Source organism: Scyliorhinus torazame, chromosome 15 (genome assembly GCF_047496885.1).
Source record: "Scyliorhinus torazame isolate Kashiwa2021f chromosome 15, sScyTor2.1, whole genome shotgun sequence".
In the NCBI taxonomy this organism is placed as follows: Eukaryota; Metazoa; Chordata; class Chondrichthyes; order Carcharhiniformes; family Scyliorhinidae; genus Scyliorhinus; species Scyliorhinus torazame.
The window spans coordinates 12126752-12152879 of NC_092721.1; the positions used below are offsets into that span (position 1 = coordinate 12126752).

The 26128-nt window shown below is 54.4% G+C and overlaps 1 long non-coding RNA gene across 2 annotated transcripts in view; it reads right to left on the bottom strand.

The window, feature by feature from the left end:
• Positions 1-2317: 2317 nt before the first annotated feature.
• LOC140391528 (uncharacterized) overlaps positions 2318-26128 on the bottom strand; it is a 53737-nt gene continuing 29926 nt past the window's right edge. For both annotated transcript variants that reach the window (XR_011935097.1, XR_011935098.1), the window contains exons 2-3: positions 21763-21871; positions 2318-3054 (exon numbers count right to left, since the gene is read on the bottom strand). This is a non-coding gene — a long non-coding RNA (uncharacterized lncRNA). The remainder of the gene's footprint in view (positions 3055-21762; positions 21872-26128) is intronic.

The following is a 26128-nucleotide window of genomic DNA, read 5'->3' on the forward strand; positions in this document are numbered from 1 at the left end:
GGGGCTAAGGGGCCCACAACAAAAAGCTGCAGTCGGCTCAGGGGTGGGTAGTGGTGGTGGGTAGACGGCCTGATGGGTTTTAGTTGCCCTCCCACCCTCATATCGCCCGTGGGAGAATGTAAAGTCCAATGACTTGTCCATTACGGATGCCACCTCACAGATCATTGAAAATACCGCAGAGAAGTAAAATCTAGATGTGCCTCTTACATCGAGGGAGGCCCGTGCCTCCGGTCTTAAAGTACATAATCTCTGCCTGTATACTGACGGAATCCCTTAATTACACTTTTTAAAAGCAGTCATTCCAATGACAGGAAACAGTCAATCTCAGTGTCCTAATCTTTTCTGTGATCTGAGCAGTAATCTGCAGGTCAGCCCCAAGATCAAACAGTTCAGTAAATTTAAGTTCAATTGAAGTTCAGCTAAGTAACTGTGCAATCTTGCAGTTAGTGGTAATGCGTTGTACAGATCCAGCCTATCAATGTTAGTGCCCAGGTACAGCAGGAGTTCTCGAAGCTTTTGCTCCTGAAGAGAACCGCCCCCCCATTCCCCAATCCCACAGGCCCCCACCCCACCCCCTACTCCCCCACCAAGCCTCAAACTCAACACAAGTAATTTGTCTGTGTAAAAATTAGTCACACAATTAATACTTGTCAATATTTTGGGCGCTACCTGCTTGATGAGAAACTTGTGCCGGGCACCCAACTGAAACATGAGTATCAGACTATCAAAGAAGGGGACCATTCGGCCCATTGAGCCCATGCTGGTTTAGCGCAGAATAATCCAGTCAGTCCCACTTCCCTCACTCTATCCCTGTATCTCCTCATGTTTATTCCCCTCGGTGCCCATCCAATTTCCTTTTGACATCATTCATTGTCTCTGCTTCCCCCACCCTCGTGGACAGACAGCGAGTTTCACATCACTATCACTTGCTGTGTAAATAACGATTCTTCCTCACAACCCCCCTCCTGCATCTCTTGGGCAAAATGTAAAACTGTGTCCCTTGGTCCTTCTACCATCAACTAATGGGGAGTTTTCCCCTCTCCACCTTATCTACACCTACCATCATCTCGTACACCTCCATCAAATCGCCCCATAATCTCCTTTATTCCAACGAGAACAACCCCAGCTTTTCCAAACTAGCCGTGGGAAGATAAAATGACGCATTACAGCTGTGAATCTTTTAAAATTAAAAATAAAATAAATTTAGAGCGCCCAATGATTTTTTTTCCAATTAAGGGGCAGTTTAGCGTGGCCACTCCACCTACCCTGCACATCATTTTGGGTTGATGGGGGTGAGACCCACGCAGACACGGGGAGAATGTGCAAACTCCACACGGACAGTGACCCGAAGCCAGGATCGAACCAGGTCCTCGGCGGCGTGAGGCAGCAGTGCTAACCATTGCGCCACCGCGCTGCCCACACCTGTGAGTCTAATGATTCAAAACTCATTTGTGAGAGTGGCGTAGGCAGATTGTGCAAAACCCACAGTCTGCCCATTCATAGAACATACATACAGTGCAGAAGGAGGCCATTCGGCCCATCGAGTCTGCAACGACCCACTTAAGCCCTCACTTCCACCCTATCCCTGTAACCCAATAACCCCGCCTCACCTTTTTGGGCCCTAAGTGCAATTTATCATGGTCAATCCACCTAACCTGCACATCTTTGGACTGTGGGGGGAAACCGGAGCACCCGGAGGAAACCCATGCACACACGGGGAGAACGTGCAGACTCCGCACAGACAGTGACCCAGCGGGGAATCGAACCTGGGACCCTGGCGCTGTGAAGCCACAGTGCTAGCCACTGTGCTACCGTGCTGCCCTAGGTTATTTTTGCCGTACCCTTGGAAAACCTCATGCCCCCCCAGGGGTTTGTGTCCCCATCGTTGTGATACTTTTATTATGGACAAGAGGGGTGTTAATTTAAACACCACTAATCTCTCCTCCCATCACTCATCCATAAACAGAAAGGTATTTTTTGACATGTGTCCCTCTTTATAATCAGTGGTGTTTTCCCAACCCTTCAGCTTTGGTAGGATCCAATTTACTATTAATACCCCTCAGCAAATCACTTCTCGGCCTTTTGGCTAAGATCAAGCGTCAGATCAAGCCTAAGATGAGGTGCAAAGTAATTTCTTGTCATCTTGGGATTTTGTATGTCTCTCTTGGGAAGACCATGAATTGGCTTCAATTTGAAATTGAATTGGTTTTTGGAGCAAGCAATGAGACGGATTAAAGGTTTGCCCTGTCCACTCTGCGCACTGGCTTTGTAACTTTAAGGATGGGATTAAAGAAATAACCTCACAGCAAACTCAAGATAAGATGAACTCAAAGGGTTAGTTTATTGCACACACTTAAAACATGAAAGGAGGTTTGCAAAGTCAGCTCCACATTCAGACAGTAAAGGAAGGGATAGGGAAAAAAGAGATTTACAACGCAGAGACTACAGATAAAATAAATATTGTTTCACGTGGGTTCCAGAGTCCAGAATCAATGTCCAATGAGGTATTCCTTCACAGAGGTTGGCGGGTTGAAAACTGATGTAGTATTGTTTACTTTTCCGTGGTGTTGACTTCACACGATGAAATGAGCACTCGGAAAGGGATCAGTATTGTAGGCAATACAGAACTACCAACGAAAGCAGGATAGATAGGACCACGCGTCCAACCTGGGCAGAGTTAGTTTGGCCTGCTCGTCAGCTTAGGAATCATAGAATCATAGAATTTACAGTGCAGAAGGAGGCCATTTGGCCCATCAAGCCCATCGAGGAAGGCATTTCAACAAACTGTTCAACAAACCAGAGGCCATGTCACATGACCCTCACCTTTCCACCAGGATGTGTCTCCACCATCTGGAATTTGGCTGGCCTCAGGTTGCTAAACTTTCCAGCCAGAATGAGTCAACAGGAAGGTTGGAAGGGGCAGTCACCTACTGTCAAAGCTGGATCATCAAATGCAAATAGCCTTTGTATGGTTCTTTTTGTAGTTGAGGAGTGCAGTCCTCAGGTGATCGTTCGTAGCTCCTCGGAGGTAACGAGGTGTGAGATTTCCCGAAACTGAATGAAATGAAATTCGCTTATTGTCATAAGTAGGCTTCAAATGAAGTTACTGTGAAAAGCCCCTAGTCGACACATTCCGGCACCTGTTCGGGGAGGCTGTTGCGGGAATCGAACCGTGCTGCTGGCCTGCCTCGGTCTGCTTTCAAAGCCAGCGATTTAGCCCTGTGCTAAAAAGTGGCTTCTTTAGTTCTGGGCTCACAGACAGACATATGTTCATCATAGAGGATATGATTATATTATATATTATATGGAATCATGTAATCCCTACAGTTTAGAAGGAGACCATTCAGCCCATTGAGTCTGCACCAACCCTTTGAAAGAGCACTCTATATATGTAGGGCAGCACGGTAGCATAGTGGTTAGCATTGTCGCTTCACAGCTCCAGGATCCCAGGTTCGATTCCCGGCTTGGGTCACTGTCTGTGTGGAGTCTGCATGTTCTCCCCGTGTCTGCGTGGGTTGCCTCCGGGTGCTCCGGTTTCCTCCCACAGTCCAAAGACGTGCAGGTTAGGTGGAATGGCCATGCTAAATTTCCCTGCGTGTCCAAAGAGGTTACAGGTATGGGGCGGAGCTGTGGGCTTAAGTGGGGTGCTCTTTCCAAGGGCCAGTGCAGGCTCGATGGACCAAATGGCCTCCTTCTGCACTGTAAATTCTATGTATCTATGTATGTCCACCCACCCGCCAACCCTGCCCTATTGCCATATCCCCATAACCTAACTTGCACATCCCTAGACATTATGGGGCAATTGATCATGGCCAATCCACCTAACCCACACATCTTTGGAGAGTGGGAGGAAACTGGAGCACCCGGAGGAAACTCACGAAGACATGGGGAGAACGTGCAAACTCCTCACCGTCACCAGAGGCCAGAATTGAACCCGGGTCCCTGGCGCTGTGAGGCAGCAGTGCTAACCATCGTGCCACCATGTTGCCCTTTATATACACATTTTAGAATAATATTCAGGGCGAGATCGTAGTCACAGAATCACAGAATTGTTATGGTGCAGAAGGAGGCCATTTGGCCCCTTACACTTTGAAGGACAGTACTGTCTCAGTACAGAATTATAGGATTAGAGACTCTGTACATCACTTATACAGTCAGTGACACAATTGTATTTAATAACTGTACAGAATTAATACTGTACAAATTGGGGATTGCAGCACTGGTGACAAAGATCAGGATTAATTGTCAGAGATGGAATCCTGAAAATTCATGACTCACAATTCAATTAATTTCTATAAATCACTTTAATCCTTCATCTTATTTTTGATTGTGCAATTTGCATGTTAATTAATCCATGTTAGATTTATCAAATCGAAGGGTTGGTGTCGCTGCATTTAAACCAATTATACACAGATGCCATTTTAGTTTGATACCAAGAGACAGAGTTACATTGACAAGCCTCAAACCTTTCACAAAAGGGGCGAAATTCTCCGTTATCGGCGGAAACTCCGCCGATCGGCGCAAAAAACGGCGCAAATCCCACTTGCGTCACGTCATAAAAATGGGCCGATAGTCTGCGGCCCGAAATGGGCTAGCAGCGACGTAACGGGATCCGCGCTTGCGCAGTGGTTCACGCCGTGCAGCGTCATACGCGCTGCACGGCGTGACGGCTCATAAGGCCGCGCAGCTCCCCCCCACCCGACCGGAACACCCGACCGCAACACCCAACTTGATGGCTGGCCGTCGCTCAGCCCCGAGGTTCGAGTCACGCGATGTGGAGGCGCTCCTGGACGCGGTGGAGCAGAGGAGGGACGCCCTGTATCCCGGGCACGGCCGCAGAGTTGCCCCACGCCACAGCCGGCGTCTGTGGAGGGAGGTGGCAGAGGCCGTCACCGCTGTGGCCCTAACACCACGGACAGGCACCCAGTGCCACAAGAAGGTGAACGACCTCGTCAGAGCAGGCAGGGTGAGCCTCCCCATAACCCCCCCTCCCCCATATCCCCCCTCCCCCAAATCCCCCATATCCCCCCTCCCCCAAATCCCCCATATCCCCCCTCCCCATATCCCCCATATCCCCCCTCCCCCATATCCCCCCTCCCCCATATCCCCATATCCCCCCTCCCCCATATCCCCCCTCCCCCATATTCCCCCCTCCCCCATATTCCCCCCTCCCCCATATCCCCCCTCCCCATATCCCCCATATCCCCCCTCCCCCATATCCCCCTCCCCCATATCCCCCATATCCCCCTCCCCCATATCCCCCCTCCCCCATACCCCCCTCCCCCATATCCCCCCTCCCCATATCCCCCTCCCCCATATCCCCGCTCCCCATATCCCCATATTCCCCCGTCCACCATACCCCCCTCCCCCATATCCCCCTCCCCATATCCCCCCTCCCCATATCCCCCATATCCCCCCTCCCCCATATCCCCCCTCCCCCATATCCCCCATATCCCCCCTCCCCCATATCCCCCTCCCCATATCCCCCCTCCCCATATCCCCCCTCCCCCATATCCCCCCTCCCCCATATCCCCCCTCCCCCATATCCCCCACTCCCCCATATCCCCCCTCCCCCATATCCCCCATCCCCCATATCCCCCTCCCCCATATCCCCTCTCCCCCATATCCCCCCTCCCCCATATCCCCCCTCCCCCATATCCCCCCCTCCCCCATATCCCCCCTCCCCCATATCCCCCATATCCCCAAGTGAATCCAGCCCTAACCTTAACCTCTGCAATGCACGCGCAACCGATGGCGTGCATTCATATACCTGCCTAACACTGTTGCCTTTTACCCCTGCCACCCCCCCCCCCCCACAGGAGAAGCGCGCACACAACAATAGGGAGCATGTGAGGACTGGAGGAGGGCCCGCTGATGAGAGGCCACTGACCGTACACGAGGAAAGGGCCCTGGAACTGGCTGGCGGACCTGAGGACCGGGAGGTTGCTGATGCAGAGGTCGGGGCCCCACGAGCAAGTGAGCCACCAACAGCCCGTCCCCATATCCCCCCTCCCCGATATCCCCCTCCCCCGTATCACCTGATCGCTGCCTGATGTCTAACCATGCATGCTTCATTGTGTATCGCAGGACCAAACGTCCAGGCACCCATCCCTGCAGATGCAGACCGCCCGCAGGATGCCCCTCGGAGACCACAGGAGACGGAGAGACCCGCACCCTCCAGCATGCGACGCCCGCAGGATGCCCCTCGGAGACCACGGGAGACGGAGAGACCCGCACCCTCCAGCATGCGACGCCCGCAGGATGCCCCTCGGAGACCACGGGAGACGGAGAGACCTGGAGCAACAGGGAGACGACACCCCCGTCACGTGCGGGAGCGACCACCCAGCGATGAGGGGGGCAGCCACAGGCCCCCGTCACATCCGAGCCAGGACACCACTACCCAGGCCACCACTATCCAGGACACCCCTACCCGGGACACCACTACCCAGGACACCCCTACCCGGGACAGCACTACCCGGGACAGCACTACCCGGGACAGCACTACCCGGGACACCCCTACCCGGGAAGACGAAATACCGGACAGTGACTCAGAGTGGATGGGTGGAGACGAACCCCCACCCCAAAGTGCCATGGACTCAGAGTGGGACGAAGACCACGACACAACGCCACTGCTGTCACCAACACCCTCCACCATCGCAGAAACACTCACCACGGTTGGGCACTTTAGTGATGAGGCGTCTGGTACACTCACTGGTGCGCACAACACAGCCGTCCCGGTACAGCAGGTGGAGGTAGGAGCAGCAGAGGGACCGGGCGGTCGGAGGGCAGCCCAGGCCAAGCGAACATCTGCCGCCCAGATGGATCCCGGGTTCCTGCAGTTACCACACCCACACATAGATCCGATGCAACCACCGACACGGAGACGAGCGAATAGGGTGACGGGTGGCTTGCGGCGGCTGCGGTCGCAGGTGGAGGAGTCCACCCGCGTCCAGGAGCTGGGAGTGGTCCCGGTCATGCGTGCCACCCAGGCTGACACCGCACGGGTGGCGTCCGCGGTGGAGGCAATGGGTGCGACGGTGTCAGACATGGGGAACGGTTTGCGAGGCCTGGGGCCTTCCGTGCAGGCGGCGTCTGTGGCCCAGGAAATGGCTGCCCTCTCACAGGAGGCCATGAGCCAGTGCCAGCGCCAGATGGCAGAGGCGCTCAACGCCATAGCCCAGTCTCAGCAGGCCATGGCCCAGTCTCAGGAGGCCATGGCCCAGTCTCAGCAGGCCATAGCCCAGTCTCTGCAGGCCATGGCCCAGTCTCTGCAGGCCATGGCCCAGTCTCAGCAGGCCATCGCTGAGGGCATCGGCGCCAGTGGCCATGTGCGAGCTGGCGTCGCACTGTCGCAGACAGGGTTCGACAACCCCCTGGGCTCCATGGCTGCAAACCTGCAGACCCCTGTCGATACCAGCACGGGCCTCCAGGACTGGCAGCGCCAGATGTCGGGGGCGCGTCCGTTGGCTAGTCCGTTCGCATCCCCCACCCATGTAGAGGCCTGGGGGCCATCGGGCACCCCGAGGGAGGAGGAGGTGGTGTGGTCCGTCCCGGCTCCCTCTGTAGGGGAGGTCCCGGTACACCGCGACACCTCGGACTCCCCCCCTTCCGTCCCAGGTGCATCGGGTGGGCAACGGGCAGGACAGGCTGGCAGCTCGCCATCCCAGTCGCCCGGGCCGCAGCCTGGCCCATCTAGGCCAGGACGCCTCAGGAAACAGCCGCCAAAGGGATCCGGTGTCAGAGGGCAGGAATCACAGGAGTCCACCTCCAGTTCTGCTGTACCGTCTGGGGAACCACGTAGACGTAGTCAAAGGGCCCGTAAGGCCAAACAATTAGACACTGAGTAAGTTGGCACGGGTGCAGGGCACAGATGAGATTTAGGGGCTAGGGCACGTGCATGAACTCCTTTGGTTATTAAAGTCAATGTTACACCTACCGAAGCTGCCTTTGTGCTCTGTCCAAAGTGTGCGGGGGTGTCATGTACGTTGAGCGCAAGTGTGTGTGTGAGGGGTGGTCTTACCTCAGCCCCAGGTGAGTCTGCCCCCTTCCCCCTGGGCCGCCATCAACATCCCCCGGGCAGAGGACGGGACCGTGCGCTGCAGTGTCACAGCCGCATGCAGGGATGGTCCGGGTGGATGGTGGTACTGTGGCCATGGGTCAGACATAGTCCAACGATGTAGAGCCAGGAGCTCATCGGAGGCGGGTTGTCATCATTCTCCATGGCCTGCGATAGACACGCGTCCACCCGCAACTGGGTGAGCCCGGCCCGTTGTGCCGCCGGTGGATCGGCAATTGGGGGTGGGGGGGTGGTGTGCATGCGGGTGGGGTGTGTGGGGTTGGGGAGGGGGGGAGGGTGCTGGGTGGGTGGATGGGTGGGGGGTGTGGGTGGTCGGCTGTTGTCATGGTGTGCGGTCTGTGGCCAACTACCCGATTCCCACGCCCATCTAGTCAGTGAAGCGGGCGTCTATCAGTCTGTCCCGTGCCCGCTGGGCCAGCCGGTAACGGTGGACAGCCACCCGCCTGTGTCTACCCCGTCTTCCCTGACCATTGCCCCCATCCCCCTCATCTGGGGAGGACTGGGCCTCTTCCTGCTGCTCCTCCACTCCGCCCTCCTCTGCCTGCGGCACATCACCCCTCTGCTGGGCTATGTTGTGCAGGACGCAGCACACCACAATGATGCGGCCGACCCTATCTGACCGATACTGGAGGGCGCCCCCAGAGAGGTCCAGGCACCTGAAACGCATCTTCAGCACGCCAAAGCACCTCTCGATCACTCCCCTTGTCGCTACATGGGCATCATTGTAGCGGTTCTCCGCCTCATTGCGTGGCCTCCGTATAGACGTCATCAGCCACGATCGCAATGGGTAGCCCCTGTCGCCCAGCAACCAGCCCCTCAGCCGGGGATGGCGTCCCTCGTACATGCCGGGGATGGATGACCGCGACAACACGAATGAGTCGTGTACACTGCCTGGGTGACGGGCGCAGACGTGCAGGATCATCATGCGGTGGTCGCAGACCACCTGTACGTTCATTGAATAGGTCCCCTTCCTATTAGTGAACACGGCCCTGTTCTCTGCAGGTGGCCGCACGGCAACGTGCATCCCATCGATCGCGCCCTGGACCATGGGGAACCCGGCAACGGCAGAGAAGCCCACGGCCCGGGCATCTTGGCTGGCCCGGTCCACGGGGAAGCGGATGTAGCGGTGCGCCATGGCATAAAGGGCATCTGTCACTGCCCGGATGCACCGATGCACCGATGTCTGCGATATGCCGGACAGGTCCCCACTCGGTGCCTGGAATGACCCCGTTGCATAAAAGTTCAGGGCCACCGTAACCTTGACGGACACGGGGAGAGGGTGTCCCCCGCCAGTGCCACGCGGTGACAGGTGTGCCAGCAGGTGGCAGATGTGTGCCACGGTTTCCCGGCTCATCCGGAGTCTCCTCCTGCATTCCCGGTCCGTGAGGTCCTGGTATGACTGCCGGGGCCGGTACACACGGGGCGCCCTCGGGTGCCTCCGTTGCCGTGGGGCCACGACGTCCTCCTCCCCCTCCTCGTCCTGTCGGTCAGGTGTCCCTCCAGCCTGGGCAGCTGCCGCCTGCCCCTCTGCGGCAGCCTGCGCCGCCTCTCTGGCACGCTCCTCCTCCTCCTCCTCCTCCTCCTCCTCATCCAGGGCAACATAGACATGAGCGGCTGCCACCACGGCGGCCAACATCGCTGGATGGTCTGAAAACATGACGGCCTGGTGGGGGGGACGGGAACGACGACATGTCATCATTGCCCATATCCCCTCCTCCCCCCAGCCAGGTGGCATGGACCGCATGGGTCCAACTGTTGGAGGCTGGCACCTGGCCAGGTGGACCAACTCATTTGCTCCCCCAACCTCCACCCCGGCACGGACCCCCTCCCCAACCCCCAACCTCCACCCCAGCACGGACCCCCCCCCAACCTCCACCCCGGCACGGACCCCCTCCCCAACCTCCACCCCGGCACGGACCCCCTCCCCAACCTCCACCCCAGCACGGACCCCCCCCCCCAACCTCCACCCTGGCACGGACCCCCTCCCCAACCTCCACCCCAGCACGGACCCCCCCCACAACCTCCACCCCGACACGGACCCCCTCCCCAACCTCCACCCCGGCACGGACCCCCTCCCCAACCCCCAACCTCCACCCTGGCACGGACCCCCTCCCCAACCTCCACCCCAGCACGGACCCCCCCCCAACCTCCACCCCGGCACGGACCCCCTCCCCAACCTCCACCCCGGCACGGACCCCCTCCCCAACCTCCACCCCAGCACGGACCCCCCCCCCAACCTCCACCCCGGCACGGACCCCCTCCCCAACCTCCACCCCAGCACGGACCCCCCCCCCAACCTCCACCCCAGCACGGACCCCCTCCCCAACCTCCACCCCGACACGGACCCCCTCCCCAACCTCCACCCCGGCACGGACACCCTCCCCAACCCCCAACCTCCACCCCGGCACGGACCCCCTCCCCAACCTCCACCCCAGCACGGACCCCCCCCCCCAACCTCCACCCCGGCACGGACCCCCCCCCCCAACCTCCACCCCGGCACGGACCCCCCCAACCCCCAACCTCCACCCCGGCACGGACCCCCTCCCGGCACTCCCCCGGAGCCCAGCCTACTCTAACCACCCCCCCCCCCCCCCCCCCCCCGCCGCACACACACACAAGCCGAGACACACCTCTCCTCACGCAATCAGTCTGCGGCCACGCCATTTCCTGCCCAGAGCCAACCCCCCAGGCCGTCACTCACCTCCTCGCTGGTCGGCGTGAGCCTGGAGCACCGGGTCACGCCGATGAAAAGGAGGTTTGATTGACGTCGACGTGAACGGTCATCACGTCGACGGGACTTCGGCCCATCCGGAAGGGAGAATATCGGCAGGCCGAAAATCGGCTGCCTTGCGCAGACCCGTGACATTCTCCGCGGCAGCGGCGCCATTAACGCCCCGCCGACTTTTCTCCCTTCGGAGACTTCGGCGGGGGCGGGGGCGGGATTCACGGCGGCCAACGGCCATTCTCCGACCCGGCGGGGGGTCGGAGAATGACGCCCCTGATGCCTTAACCTGGCGGTGGGGATGTGGACACACTTTGTTTTCACACTTCTCTTAACCTGTCACTGGATTGAGGAAACTGGGGTCGGCAGTGCAAATGTTGGGAACAAGTTCATTGATGTCAGTCTCCTAGAATTGGTTTTAAAAAAAAATGATAAATCTGAACAGACACGAAAAATAACGGGCGGGACTCACCGGTCTCCGACACCGAAACCGCGCTCATCGATCGGCCGGAGAATCCCCGCTGGAGCCGAAATCAGGGGGAGGCGGCGCTGCTTTTGCGATGCTCCGCCCCTCTCCAAAATGGCGTACTTGCAGAGTACGCCGCGCGGCGTATGGACGGCCTCAGGATTTCACCCGATGCTCCGCTGACAATGGGCCGAGTTCCCGACGGCGTGGAACACTTGTCCTTTTTATTTTCGCGTACACGGCGTGGCGGCTGCGGACTGAGTCCAGCTCCGCCACAGTCGGGTGAGAGCCGTTCGGCCGGCAGGCAGGGCTTTGGCGGGGACTGGGGGCACTGGTGGGGGGGGGGGGGGGGGGGGGGTCCGGGGGTGACGAGCCTGGCCAAAGGTGGGGACACTATTTGGCACGCCGGGTCCACGCGCGGCCGACACCCATGTTGCACGGCGCGGCCATTGCAGACTGCCGCCGTGTGAATGCGCGGCCATGGATCCGGCAATTCTCTGCCCGTATCCGCAGCTAGACCTAGTGGCTGTACGCTGCGTGCCTGCTAGCCCCCCACCAGACGGAGCATCGGTGGAGGTTTTGCGCCGTTTTTCTGGGCGTAAAACACCACTGTTCCCACACCGGCGTCAGCTCAGTCTCAGAATGGGAGAATCCAGCCCGATGAGTTGCTTTTCTTTCTTACGATAGAGGCCAAGATATACGATAGCGGCAAAATGCGGAACAGGACTGTGGTGAGAGAATAATCTAAACACGACATGGCTGTTGTGAATGATGCAGTTTCTGCAGCCCAATATTACGGGCATTTGCCCTCAGGGTACCAGAGTTTAACCATAAAGACTATTGCAATTGGTGAAAAGTTGCCACTTTTACACTAATGGACTCAGAGCTGGATTCTCCGTCGGCGGGATGGTCCGTTTCTCCGGCTGCGCACACACGGCCGCGGATTTTCCGACGGCATGGGGGTACCCACAATGGGAAAGCCACATTGGCCGGCTGCCAGGGTGGAGGATCCCGCTGCCGGCGGGGGCACGCAGCGCCACAAAAACTTTCTGAGTCGCAGAAAGTTGGTTTTGAGTCGCAGAAAGTTGGTTTGAGTCGCAGAAAGTTGGTTTTGAGTCGCAGAAAGTTGGTTTGAGTCGCAGAAAGTTGGTTTGAGTCGCAGAAAGTTGGTTTGAGTCGCAGAAAGTTGGTTTTCAGGTGCAACAGGTGATTAAGAAGGCAAATGGAATTTTGTCCTTCATTGCTAGAGGGATGGAGTTTAAGACTAGGGAGGTTATGCTGCAATTGTATAAGGTGTTAGTGAGGCCACACCTGGAGTATTGTGTTCAGTTTTGGTCTCCTTACTTGAGAAAGGACGTACTGGCGCTGGAGGGTGTGCAGAGGAGATTCACTAGGTTAATCCCAGAGCTGAAGGGGTTGGATTACGAGGAGAGGTTGAGTAGACTGGGACTGTACTCGTTGGAATTTAGAAGGATGAGGGGGGATCTTATAGAAACATATAAGATTATGAAGGGAATAGATAGGATAGATGCGGGCAGGTTGTTTCCACTGGCAGGTGAAAGCAGAACTAGGGGGCATAGCCTCAAAATAAGGGGAAGTAGATTTAGGACTGAGTTTAGGAGGAACTTCTTCACCCAAAGGGTTGTGAATCTATGGAATTCCTTGCCCAGTGAAGCAGTAGAGGCTCCTTCATTAAATGTTTTTAAGATAAAGATAGATAGTTTTTTGAAGAATAAAGGGATTAAGGGTTATGGTGTTCGGGCCGGAAAGTGGAGCTGAGTCCACAAAAGATCAGCCATGATCTCATTGAATGGTGGAGCAGGCTCGAGGGGCCAGATGGCCGACTCCTGTTCCTAATTCTTATGTTCTTATGTTCTTATGTAAAACGGGTCTGGCGGGAAGGAGAATCCCGCCCTCAGTATCCTCCGCACAATAGATGGCAACTATTTTGGTTCAAGACCAAGAGGGATGGAATTGGAGGCTGCGTGATGCTAAACCGAGGAACAACTTTTCCAGTCAGGCTAAAGGAAAATAATGAAAGGATTCCTTCTGCCTCTTAACCACCTTATCAACCGGTCCTGCTATCTTCAGGGATCTATGGACATGCACACCAAACGTTCTCACTTCCTCCACATCTCTTAGTGTCTTTCATTAATTGTGTGATCATTTGCCTTGTTTGACCTTCCCCAATGCATCACCTCACACTTCTCCAGCTTGAATTCCATTCACCATTTTTCTGCCCATCTGACCCATCCATTAATCTCTTCCTGCAGATTACAGCTATCCTCCTCGCTCTGTACTGGGCGGCCAATTTTTTGTGATATCTGCAGACTTCTTGATCATACCCCCTACATTTATGTCAAATTATTAATATGTATCACAAAAAGCAGGGGACTGAGTACTGATTGCTGTGGAACCCCACTCGAAACAGCCTTCCAGTCACAAAAACACTCGTTAGCAAATACCTTCTGTGTCCTGTCACTTAGCCAATCGTGTATCCAGCTCGCTACAGTTCCCTGGATCCCAGGGACATTTAATTTTTGTTTTAACCAGTCTGCCAGGTGGGACTTTGTCAAAAGCCTTGCTTCCATGTAGACCACATCAACTGCGCTACCCTCATAAATCCTCCTTGTTACTTCCTCAAAAAAGTCAATCAAGTTAGTCAGACATGACACGTTAGCCAGACACGACCTTCCCTTAACACGTTCATGCTGAATATTTTTGGTTAACCCAGTGACAGTTCATCCAGTCCCTCAGAATTGATTCCAACAGGGCAGCGCGGTGGCGCAGTGGGTTAGCCCTGTTGCCTCACGGCGCCGAGGTCCCAGGTTCGATCCCGGCTCTGGGTCACTGTCCGTGTGGAGTTTGCACATTCTCCCCGTGTCTGGGTGGGTTTCACCCTCACAACCCAAAGATGTACAGGTGGATCGGCCACGCTAAAAGAGCTGGCTGGTGGTGATTTAACCTGAGGGTCACCACCCCTCAGACGAGGGGCGAGGTTGCGAAGGCTCAACAAGGTTGGAGAGTCTCAGCTGGTACGGGAATTCAACCCACGCTGTTGGCGTCTCTCCGCATCACGAACCAACCATCCAGCCCACTGAGATAACCATAATTCAGCAGCGTTTGCAGCTGAATTCACTGCATAATGCAGAACAGATCTGTAAAGAGACAAAATGTGTTTTGATGTTTAGGATTAGCCTGTTAGAATGAAGGTTATGTCCCGGGGACACCAAAAAGCACTGGGCCGGATTCTCTGTTCCGGAGACTAAGGGCGGGATTCTCTGAAAATGGGGCTATGTCCCCACGCCGGCGGGAAAGCCGGCAGCAACGACTCCAACGTCAATTGGAGGAATTCTCACCTTTCTAGCGGGCTAGGTTGGCGTCTGAGTCGTTGGCGCCTCTCCAGCCGGCACGAGTTTGGGCATGCGTGGAACGGCCGGCGTGATCTCGCGCATGCGCAGGGGTTCTCTCCTCCGCAATATGGCGGAGCCCCTCAGGGTCCCGGGGCCAAGGAAAGATGGGCCCCACGGAAACAGCCTGCCCGGAGGATCGGTAGGCCCCGATCGGCGGCCAGTCACCGTGGGGCCTCGCCCCTGGGGTCGGACCCCGCCCCCCACCCCCCAGGACTGCCCCCGCTTACTCACCTGCCCAGTCCCGCCGTGTGTAAGGTGATTAATTCACCCCGGCGGGACTGGCCAAAACTGGGGGGCCCGGTGAATCGTCGGGGGGACTGCTGTCAACGGCGGGGGGTTCGGAGAATCCCGGCCTAAGTGTTGACACCGGCGCATAATTCGTGGACTTATACGACATCAAAACTGGTGCCGTACCAGGGCCGATTCAGCGACTGCTGAGGGGTTAGCACCGGCATCACGTGGAACACAATTGATTCCAATGGGAAACGGTGCCGGATTCGCCAGCTCCGTGATTGACACTCAGGAGGCTGACAAGCTGTTGCCGCAAATCCACTCCTCCCCCCACTCACACACACACACACACACACACACCAACCAGGCAACAAGATGGCAGCAAGAAACGCGGCCCTGAGGTTCACGGAACTGGAGACCCTGCTGGACACCGCGGAGGAGGGGCGGGCGGCCCTGTACCCCGGGGTGGGAAGGAGGCTGCCAGCCGCCGTTCACCAGGCCTGGGCGCAGGTGGCAGAGGTGGTCAGTGCCGTGGGCAATACCATCCGGACCGGCCTGCAGTGCCGGAAAAAACTGCACCACCCCCTCAGGGCAGCCAGGGTGAGGATGCAGGGTTGTGCCTCTGACACTAACCCCCGTCCCACACACCCATAACCAACCCCCCCCCCCCACCCCACCCTCCTGGAGGGCAGCCGAATCCCCACCCTGCACCCCATGCCGGCATCCATACCAGCCGCCTTGGTCGGGTGTCCTGGCCACTGAAGCCACCTGCTACCCACCCCCTAGGCTGCATGCGCCAGACTAACACTGTGCATCACTGGTGTCCCCAATCCCGATCCCAGCCACAGCCAGAACCTCAGGTGCCAAACACGAGGACAATACCGACACGGATGGGAGCCATTGAACTGGCTAGGTCATAGAAGGCAGAGAGTAGCAATGGAAGGATGCTTTTCTGATTGGAGGGCTGTGACTAGTGGTGTTCCACAGGGATCAGTGCTGGCACCTTTGCTGTTCGTAGTATATATAAATGATTTGGGGGAAAATATAACTGGTCTGATTAGTAAGTTTGCAGACGACACAAAGATTCGTGGAATTGCGGACAGCGATGAGGACTGTCAGAGGATACAGCAGGATTTAGATTGTTTGGAGACTTGGGTGGAGAGATGGCAGATGGAGTTTAATCCGGACAAATGTGAGGTAATGGATTTTGGAAGGTCTAATGCAGGTAGGGAATATACAGTGAATGGTAGAACCCTCAAGAGTATTGAAAGTCAAAGAGATCTAGGTGTACACGTCCACGGGTCACTGAAAGGGGCAACACAGGTGGAGAAAGTAGTCAAGAAGGCATACGGCATTCTTGCCTTCATTGGCCGGGGCATTGAGTATAAGAATTGGCAAGTCATGTTGCAGCTGTATAGAACCTTTGTTAGGCCACACTTGGAGTATAGTGTTCAATTCTGGTCACCACACTACCAGAAGGATATGGAGGCTTTAGAGAGGGTGCAGAAGAGATTTACCAGGATGTTGCCTGGTATGGAGGGCATTAGCTATGAGGAGCGGTTGAATAAACTCGTTTTGTTCTCACTGGAACGACGGAGGTTGAGGGGCGACCTGATAGAGGTCTACAAAATTATGAGGGGCATAGACAGAGTGGATAGTCAGAGACTTTTCCCCAGGGTAGAGGGGTCAATTACAAGGGGGCATAGGTTTAAGGTGCGAGGGGCAAGGTTTAGAGGAGATGTACGAGGCAAGTTTTTTACACAGAGGGCAGTGGATGCCTGGATCTCGCTGCCGGAGGAGGTGGTGGAAGCAGGGACGATAGTGACATTTAAGGGGCATCTTGACAAATACATGAATAGGATGGGAATAGAGGGATACGGACCCAGGAAGTGTAGAAGATTTTAGTTTAGACGGGCAGCATGGTCGGCACAGGCTTGGAGGGCCGAAGGGCCTGTTCCTGTGCTGTACATTTCTTTGTTCTTTGTTCTTTGTTCAGATGGCTGCCACAGGGGACCCAGGCCGCAGGGCTGGAATCGCAGCAGGCCGCCTGCACTCCTGCTGTACCATCTGTGGATCCACCTACACATAGCGTTAGGGCCTGTAAGACCATAAAATGAGACACTAGTTAAGTTGGCATGGGTGCAGGGCACAGTATAGTGATAGGGGCTAGGGCACGAATCTGTGTATGTGTTTTCACATTAAACACCTGTTCACAATGTAACAACCTGCCTCAGTGCTCTGTCAGAAGGGTGTGAGGGAGGGGCTGGTGCGGCTGGCCGCAGAGGGTGGGTGGGTGGCGGGTGGGGGGCGGGGAGGGGGGGGATGGGTGGACGTTGGGGTGGGCTTGCCAGGGACTGCAGTTCAGCCAGCGCTCGCCGTTCTGGTCTCCCAACATCACCCCCCTGCCCCAACGTCCCCGCCTCCACCACCCCAGGGATTTGATGGCACCGTGTGATGGGATGGCTGCTCGCATGCGGGGATTGCCCAGGCGGACGGTACTACCACGGGCAGGAGTCAGACGTTATCGTACGATGTGGAGCACCAGAGCTCATCGCAGAGCGAGTTGTCATCATCCTCTATCCCATGGAGCAGACCCAGGGCCCACACCCCATAGTGCGGCAGGTATGTATCATGGAAGGGTTGCAGGTGGGAGGTGCCCGGGGGTGGGATGGCGGGGGGTTAAGTGAGAGTGGGAAACAGTGTCCATGCCCCTGGCCAGTCCCCCACTCCCTAGTCGCTGAACCTGGAGGTGATCAGAGCGTCATGTGCACATTGGTCCTGGCGCACATGTCGTGCGGCCTCAAGTGCCTGCCTGGATCCCATGTCCTCCCCATCCTCGCCCTCCCCCGCATCTTCCTTGTTGGACGAGGACAGGAGTTCATCCTCCTCCTCTAGCACATTACCCCTCTGCTGTGCGATGTTGTGGAGGGCGCCGCAGGCCGCCCTGATGCGGGAGACCCTCCCAGTTCTATAGTGGAGGGCCTCTCCAGAGTGGTCCAGGCACATCTTCAGGATGTCAAAGCACCGCTTGATCACGGCCCTGGTTGCAGCATGGGCGTCGTTGTAGCGGGTCTCTGCATCGGTCTGCGGCCTCCGGATAGGCGTCATCAGCCACGACTACAGCGGATAACCCCTGTCGTCCAGGAGCCAACCCCAGCAAGGGGGGGACGCCTCAAAGAGCCCAGGAACCGTCGAGTGTGCCAGGGTGAAGGCGTCGTGCACACTGCCCATTTATCGGGTGCAGACGTGCATGATGCACATCTGATGGTCACACACCAGCTGCGCATTCGTCGGGTGGACGCTTTTTCGGTTTGTGAAGACCGGCCTGTTATCAGCCGGTACTCTTAGGGGATATGCATCCAGTCAATCACCCCCTGGACCTAGGGCATTTTGGTGATGGCGGCGAACCCCGCTGCCTGGGCACCCTGGTGGGCTTGATCCTGGGCAGGTGGGCATACAGATGCCTCCGTGAAGGCAGAGGCAACTGTGCACCGAGGACAGGTCCCCACTTGGAAGGACTCCATGGCATAAAGGTTCAGGGCGACCGTCACCTTGACGGCCACCTGGAGCGGATGTCCTCCGCGTGCCAGGCATGCCATGGTCTGGCAGATATGTTGCACTGTCTCCCTGCTCAGCCGGAGTTTTCGACGGCATGAGTGGCCCAGCAGGTTCTTGTATGACAGGCGGTGCCGGTACACACGAGGCCTCATGTGGTACCTCCTTTGCACCTCCTCCTCCTCCTCGGCCTGCAGGGTGGCCAGCTCTCCATCTTCACCGGCACCCATACGGCCGGTGTCACTCTGCAGAACCAGGGGCCAAGATGGGTGGTCACTGGGGTGTGCAGCAAGATGGCTGACTTGCAGGCTGCACATTGGCGCCCGTGCCTGGACACCGCCCCAGTCCCGTGGAGGCTCACCCTGGCCCCATGGTCCGGCACCCCATTACCGCACCCCCGCCCCGGCTTTAGTAGGGCCCCCATCCTACTCCACCCCACCCCAGCCAACCCGGTCAGTGTCAAGACCAGCAACCCACGGTCACGCCTCCCCGTGTCCCACCTGCTCTCTCTCCTTCATCAGCCACGGCGGCGGTTTCTCGATTTTTAAACGCACAAGTGAACCGCGGCATCGGGAATTCCCCCCAGTGGCGGTAGAGAATCACGGAGGCTCCGGGGAATTTTGTGTCGTGTCCGCTGACGATACGCAATCGGCGTTTACTGTACGTGTGGAGTGGAACGCATTGACCCCACTGTCGAGGCACCGGAGAATTGCGATTTGCCGTGAACCCGACGCCCACCACGATTCCAGCGTCAGAACCGATTCTCATAGTCATCTTTGTCTACAGGAATAGTGCCAGAAGACTGGAGGACAGCAAATGTTGTCCCCTTGTTCAAGAAGGGAAGTAGAGACAACCCCGGTAACTATAGACCAGTGAGCCTTACTTCTGTTGTGGGCAAAGTCTTGGAAAGGTTTATAAGAGATAGGATGTATAATCATCTGGAAAGGAATAATTTGATTCGAGATAGTCAACACGGTTTTGTGAAGGGTAGGTCGTGCCTCACAAACCTTATTGAGTTCTTTGAGAAGGCGACCAAACAGGTGGATGAGGGTAAAGCAATTGATGTGGTGTATATAGATTTCAGTAAAGCGTTTGATAAGGTTCTCCATGGTAGGCTACTGCAGAAAATACGGAGGCATGGTATTCAGGGTGATTTAGCAGTTTGGATCAGAAATTGGCTAGCTGGAAGAAGACAAAGGGTGGTGGTTGATGGGAAATGTTCAGACTGGAGTCCAGTTACTAGTGGTGTACCACAAGGATCTGTTTTGGGGCCACTGCTGTTTGCCATTTTTTTAAATGACATGGAGGAGGGCGTAGAAGGATGGGTGAGTAAATTTGCAGATGACACTAAAGTCGGTGAGTTGTGGACAGTGCGGACGGATGTTACAAGTTACAGAGGGACATAGATAAGCTGCAGCGCTGGGCTGAGAGGTGGCAAATGGAGTTTAATGCAGAAAAGTGTGAGGTGATTCAAGTTGTAAGGAATAACAGGAAGACCTAGTACTGGGCTAATGGTAAGATTCTTGGCAGTGTGGATGAGCAGAGAGATCTCGGTGTCCATGTACATAGATCCCTGAAAGTTGCCACCCAGGTTGAGAGGGTTGTTAAGAAGGCGTATGGTGTGTTAGCTTTTATTGGTAGAGGGATTGAGTTTCGGAGTCATGAAGTCATGTTGCAGCTGTACAAAACTCTGGTGTGGCCGCATTTGGAGGATTGCGTGCAATTCTGGTCGCCGCATTACAGGAAGGATGTGGAAGCATTGGAAAGGGTGCAGAGGAGATTTACCAGAATGTTGCCTGGTATGGAGGGAAGATCTTATGAGGAAAGGCTGAGGGACTTGAGGCTGTTTGCGTTAGAGAGAAGAAGGTTAAGAGGTGATTTAATTGAGGCATACAAGATGATCAGAGGATTGGATAGGGTGGACAGTGAGAGCCTTTTTCCTCGGATGGTGATGTCTAGCACGAGGGGACATAGCTTTAAATTGAGGGGAGATAGATATAGGACAGATGTCAGAGGTAGGTTCTTTACTCGGAGAGTAGTAAGGGCGTGGAATGCCCTGTCTGCAACAGTAGTGGACTCGCCAACACCAAGGGCATTCAAATGGTCATTGGATAGACATATGGACGTTAAGGGAATAGTGTAGATGGGCTTTAGAGTGGTTTCACAGGTCGGCGCAACATCGAGGGCCGAAGGGCCTGTACTGCGCTGTAATGTTCTATGTTCTATGTTCTATGTTCCCCGCCCAATCGCCTCACCCGACGGAGAATCCCGCCCAGTGTCTCTTCTCCCTACAAATCCTGAGTTTTCCCACTCTACAGGATCAGTATTTTCTGTATTTGTTCTCAGGTTATCAGCGTTTGCAGTTTTTATTTTTTCCTTCCTTCTTATTTTAGCTCATTCCAAAAGATTGTCAAACAGCTGTTTCTTCTCTCGCTATCCAGATCGGGGGAAAAAGAACGTTCCAAATGTTATTCTGATCACAGTGAGATTAGAAAGAGAGCAATCTTGTTTGAGCACCCGATGGAGAAGATTCAAATCTAGTCTTGTGTTAACTATGGTTATTTACCTGATAGCAATGGAACCACCTGGTCCAAAGCAACCCACCAACCAAAAATGGGGGGGCCAGAATTGAAAGAGCTCCTCAAATTCAGTGCTAAAACCCACATCATTTGCTTATCCAAAAGATTTAAAGGCTTTTATTGCAGTTAAATTCACCATTCATACGAGGACCAAGTATGTCTGGTAACAATTATAGAATTTAGTTAATGTAAACACAACTACAATTCCTTTCCCCACACGTGACTGCCTCACGTAAACCGTTTCTGGCCAGTAACTTGTGCCAGGTTCATACCAAAGGCATCAACTTTCCTGTCAAGGCAAAGTTATTTATTAATAGGTATGAGGAAACTATCGGAGTAATAAAGGAAAGCACCTCCTGGATTCTACCGTTCAAACATCAACCCAGGGGAAAAAGGGGATCATTCATGACTTTAGGATCCGTGTTTTGACGGTTACACAAAGATCGCCATTGGGTCACAAGCCAATTTGGTTGCCCTCCAAGAGACCCGTGGTTAGAGGAAATTGCAGTGTGGCCTCTGGGATTGCTGTGTTACAGTCAGCAGCGCCTTGTTACACTGAGGTGAAAATAGGGTCACAACTCTGCTGAGGACATAGTCCTGGATGTTTGGGCGTTTGACTCCCAACGCCCAGCTGCCCTGCCCCCACACGCTCACCATTGGCCACCGACCATGTCCACCAAAAGACCAGCAGCCGACGGTCGCGCCTCCCCGTGTCCTACCTCCTCTCTCTCCTTCATCAGCCACGGCGCCAGTTTCTCGATTTTTAAAAGCACAAGTGAACCGCGGCATCGGGAATTCCCCCCAGTGGCGGTAGAGAATCGTCTTCACCTGAAAATTGGAAAGTGAAAGACTTGCTTAATGACGTTAAGGGAGGGTTGTTGTTGGTCCAGCAATAATAACCCCGTGTGGCTCAGGCCTGAGTCCTTGGACAAAGTTTGATTAACGAAAGTATTGTTTTTATACAAGGTTCCACATCAAAGCACGCTGGGATACATGGTGATTTAAACACTTTGAAATATCCCAAATTTCCTCATTATCCAATTGCTTGAAAAACAATTAATACAATCTGATTTCTGCCCCAAGTCTGAGATGTTCAGACTTGCAACCTTCTTGGGTCAGTATTACGGTTAAAAGGCTTCCCATGTCCAAAAGAACTCTCAACCTTTTGGAGGGAACATGTCTACCCTTGTCCATTTCGGTTACCTTCAGCTGCACATACTCAATGGGCGGCACAGTGACACACTGGTTAGCACTGTTGCTTCACACGCCAGGGACCCGGGTTCGATTTCGGGCTTGGGTCACTGTCTGTGCGGAGTCTGCATGTTCTCCCCGTGTCTGCGTGGGTTTCCTCCGGGTGCTCCGGTTTCCTCCCACAAGTCCCGAAAGACGAGCTGTTAGGTGAATTGGACATTCTGAATTCTCCCTCAGTGTACCCGAACAGGCGCCGGAATGTGGCGACTAGGGGATATTCACAGCAACTTCACTGCAGTGTTAATGTAAGCCTACTTATGACAATAATAAAGATGATTATTATTAAAACAATCTCCGCACGGTGGCGCAGTGGTTAACATTGCTGCCTCACGGCGCCGAGGTCCCAGGTTCGATCCCAGCTCTAGGTCGCTGTCCGTGTGGAGTTTGCACATTCTCCCCGTGTTTGCGTGGATTTTGCTCCCACAACCCAAAGATGTGCAAGCTTGGTGGATTGGCCACGCTAAATTGCCCCTTAATTGAAAAAAAAAATGAATTGGGTACTCTAAATTTATATTTAAAAAATTAAAACAATCTCCCGCCAAGCTGACAGCACAGGTGCTTTGGCAATGTCTTAATCTCTTCAGCCCCTGAATCTTTCCCACAAGCTTTGCTCCCCTGTGATGCATCAGCCAGTCTTATATAGTCTGCAAGGCCTCCATGGCTCTGATCGCTGTAACAGCACTCTAATTCTATCGGTTTCTATCGTATGTTGTTGTCTTAGCAACTGCGCACCTTATCTCAGTGCCTGATTCTCATGGCTCAGACTGCTTTGTTCATACAGAGAAAAAAAAGCTTTCCCTAATACCAGCATCTATCTCCCTCCCACCCCCGCTTTCCCTGTAACGCCAGCGACTCCCTCCTTCACTGATTTCCCTCTACTGCCTCCCATCTACCCATTCATTCCCTTTAACTCCACTGCCTCCCTCCTTCACTGCTCTCCCTCTACTGCCTGCCTCCCCCACCCCCCCTCACATTCTTCCTCTGGCTAAAGTGATGGATGCTTGACCATTTAAACCATCCGATAATATCCGAACACACTTCATTGACCAATTGGACGATAGCAGTAAGATAGGGGAAACATTTGAACAAAAAGCAGAATACCGCGGATGTTGGAAATCTGAAATAAAATCAGAAAATGCTGGAAAAATCTCACTTCCCCAGAGGACTAACTCTTGCATCAGAGCTTCCTTTTTGTCCTCATCCTACCCCCCCCCCCCACCTTTTAATAAGGACCCGGGGAGGGGGGGGGGGGGGTGTTCCACACCGAGTAAGAATAAAGAACTTTGGTTTAATTACGGTTACGTGACACAGAACTCCCGATAGATCCCGACCAGGCCTCTTCATGGCCAGTGCTTCACTGGCTGACCTTTTATACATAGCTGAGTAGAGATCTCGCCAGCCCCGGCCCTCAGCGGGGGAGCTCGTACACCACGAGGACCACGGGGAAGAGAATCATTCACCCCCCCCCGTACGTCCCGTGCGGGATATGGCAACGCCCCTTGATCAAAACAGCTTACATCTCTAACTTTTCCCAGTTCTGGTGAAAGGTCATAGATCTGAAATGTTGGGCAGGCTTTTCCAGTCGTGCCGGGGTTGGGCATCCTGGCGGGCGGGATGGGTAAAGTCTCTCCCTCCACCTTTTCCTCCAGCGTTTTCTGCCTTTGATTTTACAAACCTTTCACCTCCCTGCGATTTCTCTCCCAGATTCTGCTCGCGGCAGCGTCCTGGAGATGTCCGAAGGCTTGAGGACGGGTCTGGAAGGTCGGCGGCTGTCGGACCAAAGATGCCTTTCAGCTCGGCCCGCGGGGGACAACTTATTTCCGTCCCACTTAAGTTCAACACCTGGCAAATGGGTCATACTTTGCCAGGGCATTTGCTGGAATGGAGGTGAAAGGCAATGGCCCAAGGCCAGTTTTTTGATTGGGTGATAACTTACCACGTCTGCACAGAGGGGGTTCAAATGCAATGCCCAAATAGTGACAAGCCAGTGTTTGACCCTCTTCTGCACGGTAGCATTGTGGATAGCACAATTGCTTCACAGCTCCAGGGTCCCAGGTTCGATTCCTGGCTTGGGTCGCTGTCTGTGCGGAGTCGGCACGTTCTCCCCGTCTGTGCGTGGGTTTCCTCCGGGCGTTCTCCGGTTTCCTCCCACAGTCCAAAGATGTGCAGGTTAGGTGGATTGGCCATGATAAATTGCCCTTAGTGTCCAAAATTGCCCTTAGTGTTGGGTGGGGTTACTGGGTTATGGGGGTAGGGTGGAGGTGTTGACCTTGGGTAGGGTGCTCTTTCCAAGAGCCGGTTCAGACTCGATGGGCCGAATGGCCTCCTTCTGCACTGTAAGTTCTATGATTAAAAAAAATTCTATGATAATTCTCCAGTACCTTTCCTGTCGAGACAAGATGGTCTGACCTTTGATGCTTTTCCATTGATGGCAATTATTCCCAGACATCACCAAGTATTGTGGATGTTACCTGATAATTCCCTATTGTCATATAAATGTTAGTTTCCTGAGAATTTATGATATTTTATGAGCAGATATCGTAATGGGATACCGTATAGAGAATAAAGCAATCAACTCCCGCCTTGTAAAGTTACCCGCTGTCAAGATAGGCATTGGTTTGAAAGGTAGATCATAAGAAGATAGAAATAGGAGCTGGATTGTCCACAAGACCCCTTGAGCTTACTCCTACATTCAATAAGGTCATGGCTGTTTGTCCACCTCAATCCCACCTATACCCATATTCCTCGTGCCTCAAATTCTATTTTTAAAAATAAATTTAGAGTACCCAATTATTATTTTTTTCCAATTAAGGGGAAATTTAGCATGGCCAATCCACCTAACCTGCACATCTTTGGGTTGTGGGGGTGAAACCCACGCAGGCACGGGGAGAAGGTGCAAACTCCACACGGACAGTGACCCAGGGCAGGGCTAACCACTGCGCCACCGTACTGCCATAGTGCCCCAAATTCTATCCATCTGAGTCTTAAATTTACTCAATTAATGGGCGTCCAGAGCAATCTTGGGAAGAGGAAGATTCTCAACTCTCTGAGTGCTGAAATTCCTACTCATCTCAATCCTAAATGACGGATTCCTCATCCAGGAAATGAGTTAATTAACACGCGATAGCTTATCAAGGGGTTTGGGGTCTTGCCTGCTGGCTGGAGAGCTGGCGAGAGAACCAGGCTGCCTCTTTTTGGGAAGACCCACCGAACCACAATTCGTGGCGAGGCCAGCGAGGGGCCTTCTGCTCAAATCAATGTCAATATCTTACTAATTGCATTGTTCAGGTCCCATGGCAATCACTTTGGGGAATGCAATTAGATTGTTCAAGCAGTTGCATTAATGAGCAAGTGATTGTTATTGGTGCTCCTATAAATGGGTAAAGCTGGGACACTGAGCTGAGGAAGAATCTGAGACTTTGCTGTCCTGGAAATAATCTTATTCAAGGTACAGAATAACTTCCAGAGTCATTGGGCTGGATGTTCATTCGGCGGGATCCTCCGCTTTGCTGGCAGCGCACTCACACCCGCGGATTTCCACTAACAAAAAGAATCTATCAATCTCAGTTCTAAAATTGACAATTTATCTGGTATCAATTGCCCTTTGCAGATGAAAGATTAAACCTTCTTGCCCCCATGGAGTGAAGATGTGTTTACCAGGCCCAGATTCTTTCCCCCGGGTCAGGTTTGCAGAGTCGTGAGATTCCCCCGCTGGGTGAACCCCAACTTTTAAAATGCCCACCTGGATTTTTGTCGGCGGGGCGAGGTGGGCTGGAACAGGAGTCAGGAGGGGCGATCCTAGAATCAATCTGTTGGGTGTGGAAGCGGGTTGGG